A 6,738-nucleotide genomic window follows, 5' to 3' on the forward strand; every position below is an offset into this window, starting at 1 on the left:
CTGGGATCTGACATTGCCATCTAATCCATCTGATGCTTCTGAACGCTCCCTCTAGCGCTGCCCAGTCTCAGTCAGTATAATCTAGCAGACATCTCCAGACCTGGAGGCGCGCGCGAGCCAGACCGAAATTCCCGTTCACACTGAAGTGCTGCTGGTCTAAAAAGTAACTCAAAAAGCTTCTTGTGATAGAGAAGCATATAGGCCTGCCAGCCCATCACAATTTCCCTATCAACTGTGCTCACATTAGAGTTTCAGCTGGATGTTAGCGGTTTGTATAATGGGAGATTGTTGAATCAATGTAACCAACAATGAAATTCTTTAGACTAATGTTCTTTCATAGCGCCACATGTAAAGGATGCACTTTCGATTGGGCCAGCAATCGATAATGGGACCGCGTTCACACCTGCTCTCCATTCGAAAACGCAGTTGCATCGCAGAGTTTACTGGTGAGCCACAGAGAACTCAGCAAAGCCCAAATCTCAGGACACAATCACGAACGGTAAATTAACCCCGGTTTTGCAGTAGCCATTTGGGGCCCTCTCATTCTCAGAACAATGGTAGTGTGAGTTGGGGCTATAATAGGGGTACGTTTGGTGCCGAGGTTAGTCAATAAATCGATTAAATGAACATAGAACTTAGGCTACGCATACAGTTGGGTGTCCAGTCACCTCATGCGCCTTGACACGGTTTTTTTAGGGAAAGGAAACCACCGCCCAAAACAAGTTCACCGACGTTGTAGACGTCACATCAAAATCCAGTTTGAAAACATGGGCTTTCAACAACGAACGTTTGATCGGTGTCATTTCGTGAGCTTTGTTTAGATAACATCGTTTAACGCGAAAGCAGCATGAACATAATAAAAGGCACCGAAATGGCAACAATGTATCCAAGAAATTGCTTATTGCGAGACGTTTGCTGGCTCGAGCTACATCGTATCAATACCCACTCACCGTAAGAATGTCGAGGCACGCTTCGCAGCGTTTCCCCCCCACAAATTCTTTCAGGTACTGTTGTAGGCGACTCCTGTTTTTAAGGCTACTTCCTCGCTGGCTGGACAAAAACAGACCAAATATGTCGGTGCGGAGGTTATAAACGTAGAGGACAAACAATCAAACGTGCAACTGGCTCCCTTCACTGGCAAGCTTCGCACTGACGCTGTAGTTTCAATTGACTTGTTCAAACGGCGTGCATCCCTCTTTAGTAACGTTCCCGGGACCGCAGAAGCTACCTCTCGGGACAGAGGAATGAGTGGCGTTACCACAAAGTCGAGCGAGGGTGAAATTGCAGAAGCACCCCCCCAAAAAATCGATTTATTCAGCTAGGACCAATGAAGAACCATGGCCTGAGGTTTATTTAAAAAACTATGGATGATGTCATATGCTAAACCACTGCCCCTCCTTTTATTTTCTGTGTGCGAGAGTGTCTGGCCCCCATCCCTCATCCATTCTCTCTGTGTATGAAGTTCCAAAATCCAGCTGCATGGCTAATATTAACTACTATATATAAACTACTGCAGACCTACACTGGATGCCTGCAAGGCCAAACGAATAGGCTAGGCTACATAAGTATGTATACATAAGAGTCTGTAAAGGTTTCAGTTTCAGTTGGTTAAAAAAATCGATTTGAATGCAATTGATAGTTTCTTGATATCAATGAAGAATAGGCACATTTATTCAACTGAGAAAGGCATTGTTCACACTCCTGGTCTGGTTATGTCTTATTTATTAGCATAATGTCATTGTCCGATGAAAACCTTGTAACTCAGTTTTTGCAAAGCAGTAACTCAATGTGCTCTGAACATTTCATAACTCTAGGGCCAACAACATTTACCCCAAATAGCTTCGGAAATGTCATAATTGTATGTTCGTTAATGGGAAAATATGGTCATTTTATCAATTTCCTGAAAAGCTTATGTTCTGGAGATTAAGTTATCAGACAGCGACAATAAGGTGCATTTGTTGATGGTGCTTATGAAGACATAGAGCCTCAGCTCCTTTGCTGCATGGCACTGACTGCCCACAATGGGAGTGGCAGCTTGCTTCTGTTCCCTCAGTTGCAGCTGCTGGCTTTACAATAGGAATCAATGAAAAGACGGGGAACATACAAAGACTATGAAATTGACAGAAAGAGACTGAATCGGGCCAAGAAATCTGACATCAACTAGTTTGTTATACAGCAAGATGACAAAGAACAACAAATGAATGAGGAGTCTTTGGGCAAAGAAAAGTCCCAACTCACAGTGTCAGGAGAGGAGAGGGTTAGACTGGAAACAGACATGATGCATTCACTCTGGACGAGTGATGTGAAATATGTAGACATTGGGATCCTCACCATTCAAACTGCCTTTCTTACAATGTGTGTGTGTGTGTGTGTGTGTGTTTACCGCACCTCATTATAGTGTGTGTGGAAGCGGGTGACTCATACAGTTCGTCTGACCCCTCTGTCTGTCTCAGCTATTCACAGGGCTCTGGCAATTGTTACATCTGCAGCCTGTCCGCCTTTACTATCGTCGAGGGCTAATTGCAGAGACTGGGGAACCAAGAGCCTCTCCCTGACCCCATAGCTTTTATAGTGTGTGTGTATTCGGCCACAAACTAAGATCCTCAATTGGGTTGTTAGTAAAACCACAAAATCCAGTTAATTCCTGTTTCTGCCCACCCATCTCAATGCTCTGTAATGTTGTCCTATAAGGGTGTGGCTCAGTATTGGTCTCTATGGGAAAGCCTGTGGCAATGAAACAGGGATTAATTGTTAAACCAAAGTGGTTTCTTTCATCCCCCTATTTGACTTGCTGGCCCACAGTCTTCCAGTGAGGTCTTGTTGTTTCACCCATCTGCCAAAACAACACCAATCCCGGACATACTTTGTGTCTGCAGCTCCGTCTACAGCTGCATACGCTGCCCATGGCACAGAGCAAACAACCATGCAAGCCCACACACATACAGAGAGGCTAACAGACAAAGAGAGTGACTGGCAGATATACAGACAGACAGAAAAACAGACCAGTGTAAAGGATGTGAAATAGCTAGCTAGTTAGCGGCGGTGCGCGCTAAATAGTGTTTCAATCGGTGACGTCACTTGCTCTGAGACCTTGAAGTAGTAGTTCCCCTTGCTCTGCAAGGGCCGCGGCTTTTGTGGAGCGATGGGTAACGATGCTTCGTGGGTGACGTGTGTTGATGTGTGCAGAGGGTCCCTGGTTCGCTCCCGGGTATGGTCTAAAGTTACTGTTAGACCAGCACACACACATGTATACTCATGCTGAAGAAAAGGGTCATGGTGGTCAATTTCTGACCTGGGTACGAAGTATTTAGTTCACCAAGACAACAGTTAGAGGGAACCTCATCTCAAAATATCATGGAAGCCTAGCGCGTCACCCATTTACTACAGTAGCTTCTCTCAGTCATCGTTGTTTGGCAGTCGGGAAACGTGAGGCCACCTTTGACACACTGGAACACATTATCAAACGACAAATGAAATACTATAGAAATAACAACGCCACAGACACCAAACCCATTGAAACTTTAGATTGTAGACCATTACCTCAGCGTAGTCATTATGTATTGAGGGCACCATGTAACAACCACAAGCATATCCTCAGGTCATTACAGGTCTCTAGTGCAAAAGGCATATCTCGATGAAAATAACTTGTACGAATAAAGGTTAAATGGAAAAACAATATGGGGGTGTAGGGAGATCCCCAATGGGCTGGACGATTCTCTTCTCATCACTCATCTTGAAAAAAACGTATACTTAAAAACTTGGGAATCAATCAATCCATTATTAACACAAGGGAGTAATCTAATAATTTATTATTGAAATATTGAGAACAAACAAATTGGTACAATTTAAGGCCAAGTGGCAAACAATAATGCCGGCATTAGGGATGAAGGTGTGAGCATGCGGGTCTGGCAGAGGAGATGTAGTCGTTGTGTGTGTGTGTTTGTATTTGGTGTGGGAAAAAAGAAAAACAATAAAAAACCCAACGCCAGCATCAAGTGGTGTGCACATACACAGTGGACACACCCAGTAGACTACTAGAGTGCAAAAACAAAGTGTGTGTCACTGAGATGGGCGTGGGCCAAGAGCCCAGCTAAAGGATGGGCAGCCAGAACAGTACGTAATGGATGATGAGATTAGGTTAAGTGGGCTGTAAGGAATGATGTGCTGCATCAGCCGCCAAAGGCTGCTTAGGAAAGGTACGTTACCAGGCAGTGGAGGCTGCTGAGGGGAGGACGGCTCATAAAAATGTCTGGAACAGAGCGAATGGAATGGCATCAAAAATAATGGCCGGAACGGAGAAAATGGAATCAAAAACATGGAAACCATGTGTTTGTTACCATTCCAGTAATTTCGCTCCAGACATTACCACGAGCCCATTCTCCCCAATTAATCTAAACTGCACTTTCTAAATTTACAGTATCTATTACAGTGAAAGAATTCCATGCTATTGTTTGAGGAGTGCACAATTTTGAACATGAAAAGTTATTCATAAACAAATTAGGCACATTTGGGCAGTCTTGATACAACAGCTTGAACAGCAATGCAATGGTTCATTTGATCAGTCAAAAACTTTGCACATACACCGCTGCCATCTAGTGGCCAAAATCTAAATTGCACCTGGGCTGGAATAATACATTATGGTCTTCATCTTGCATTTCAAAGATGGTACAAAAAAATATTAAAGAACGGTTGTTTTTTTCTTTGTATCATCATTTACCAGATCTATTGTGTTATATTCTCCTACATTCCTTTCACATTTCCACAAACTTCAAAGTGTTTCCTTTCAAATGGTAACAAGAATATGCATATCCTTGCTTCAGGGCCTGAGCTACAGGCAGTTACAGTGCCTTGCGAAAGTATTCGGCCCCCTTGAACTTTGCGACCTTTTGCCACATTTCAGGCTTCAAACATAAAGATATAAAACTGTATTTTTTTGTAAAGAATCAACAACAAGTGGGACACAATCATGAAGTGGAACGACATTTATTGGATATTTCAAACTTTTTTAACAAATCAAAAACGGAAAAATTGGGCGTGCAAAATTATTCAGCCCCCTTAAGTTAATACTTTGTAGCGCCACCTTTTTCTGCGATTACAGCTGTAAGTCGCTTGGGGTATGTCTCTATCAGTTTTGCACATCGAGAGACTGAAATTTTTTCCCATTCCTCCTTGCAAAACAGCTCGAGCTCAGTGAGGTTGGATGGAGAGCATTTGTGAACAGCAGTTTTCAGTTCTTTCCACAGATTCTCGATTGGATTCAAGTCTGGACTTTGACTTGGCCATTCTAACACCTGGATATGTTTATTTTTGAACCATTCCATTGTAGATTTTGCTTTATGTTTTGGATCATTGTCTTGTTGGAAGACAAATCTCCGTCCCAGTCTCAGGTCTTTTGCAGACTCCATCAGGTTTTCTTCCAGAATGGTCCTGTATTTGGCTCCATCCATCTTCCCATCAATTTTAACCATCTTCCCTGTCCCTGCTGAAGAAAAGCAGGCCCAAACCATGATGCTGCCACCTCCATGTTTGACAGTGGGGATGGTGTGTTCAGCTGTGTTGCTTTTACGCCAAACATAACGTTTTGCATTGTTGCCAAAAAGTTCAATTTTGGTTTCATCTGACCAGAGTACCTTCTTCCACATGTTTGGTGTGTCTCCCAGGTGGCTTGTGGCAAACTTTAAACAACACTTTTTATGGATATCTTTAAGAAATGGCTTTCTTCTTGCCACTCTTCCATAAAGGCCAGATTTGTGCAATATACGACTGATTGTTGTCCTATGGACAGAGTCTCCCACCTCAGCTGTAGATCTCTGCAGTTCATCCAGAGTGATCATGGGCCTCTTGGCTGCATCTCTGATCAGTCTTCTCCTTGTATGAGCTGAAAGTTTAGAGGGACGGCCAGGTCTTGGTAGATTTGCAGTGGTCTGATACTCCTTCCATTTCAATATTATCGCTTGCACAGTGCTCCTTGGGATGTTTAAAGCTTGGGAAATCTTTTTGTATCCAAATCCGGCTTTAAACTTCTTCACAACAGTATCTCGGACCTGCCTGGTGTGTTCCTTGTTCTTCATGATGCTCTCTGCGCTTTTGACGGACCTCTGAGACTATCACAGTGCAGGTGCATTTATACGGAGACTTGATTACACACAGGTGGATTGTATTTATCATCATTAGTCATTTAGGTCAACATTGGATCATTCAGAGATCCTCACTGAACTTCTGGAGAGAGTTTGCTGCAATGAAAGTAAAGGGGCTGAATAATTTTGCACGCCCAATTTTTCAGTTTTTGATTTGTTAAAAAAGTTTGAAATATCCAATAAATGTCGTTCCACTTCATGATTGTGTCCCACTTGTTGTTGATTCTTCACAAAAAAATACAGTTTTATATCTTTATGTTTGAAGCCTGAAATGTGGCAAAAGGTCGCAAAGTTCAAGGGGGCCGAATACTTTCGCAAGGCACTGTAGATTTGGGTATGTCATTTTAGGCGAAAATTGAAAAAAAAAGGAGCCTCCTTAACCTCATTAAGAGGTTTTTAAGGTGCCACCAACTTCCTGTGTTACCAGGATATGGGCACAAGTGTTCTATTTAAGGAGATCTACCATCGCCGTTTTGATATGTGGACTGTGACGAATTTGTGCATATTGAATGTTACATGAATTGTGTAAATGTATCTATGGTATTTGTTGTACTATAATACATTTTGTCTTCGGTTGTATTCGATCCCTATTGTCTCTCTC

General features: G+C 42.8%; 1 protein-coding gene across 1 annotated transcript in view; it reads right to left on the bottom strand.

The window, feature by feature from the left end:
- Nucleotides 1-1,400, bottom strand: part of si:ch211-214c7.4 (treacle protein) — a 39,730-nt gene extending 38,330 nt beyond the window's left edge. Inside the window, exon 1 of the mRNA XM_021557225.2 lies at nucleotides 951-1,400. The gene's annotated coding sequence lies outside the window, so the exon portion shown is untranslated. The remainder of the gene's footprint in view (nucleotides 1-950) is intronic.
- Between the last annotated feature and the right edge of the window lie 5,338 nt (nucleotides 1,401-6,738).

Source organism: Oncorhynchus mykiss, chromosome 13, assembly GCF_013265735.2.
Source record: "Oncorhynchus mykiss isolate Arlee chromosome 13, USDA_OmykA_1.1, whole genome shotgun sequence".
Lineage (NCBI taxonomy): Eukaryota > Metazoa > Chordata > Actinopteri > Salmoniformes > Salmonidae > Oncorhynchus > Oncorhynchus mykiss.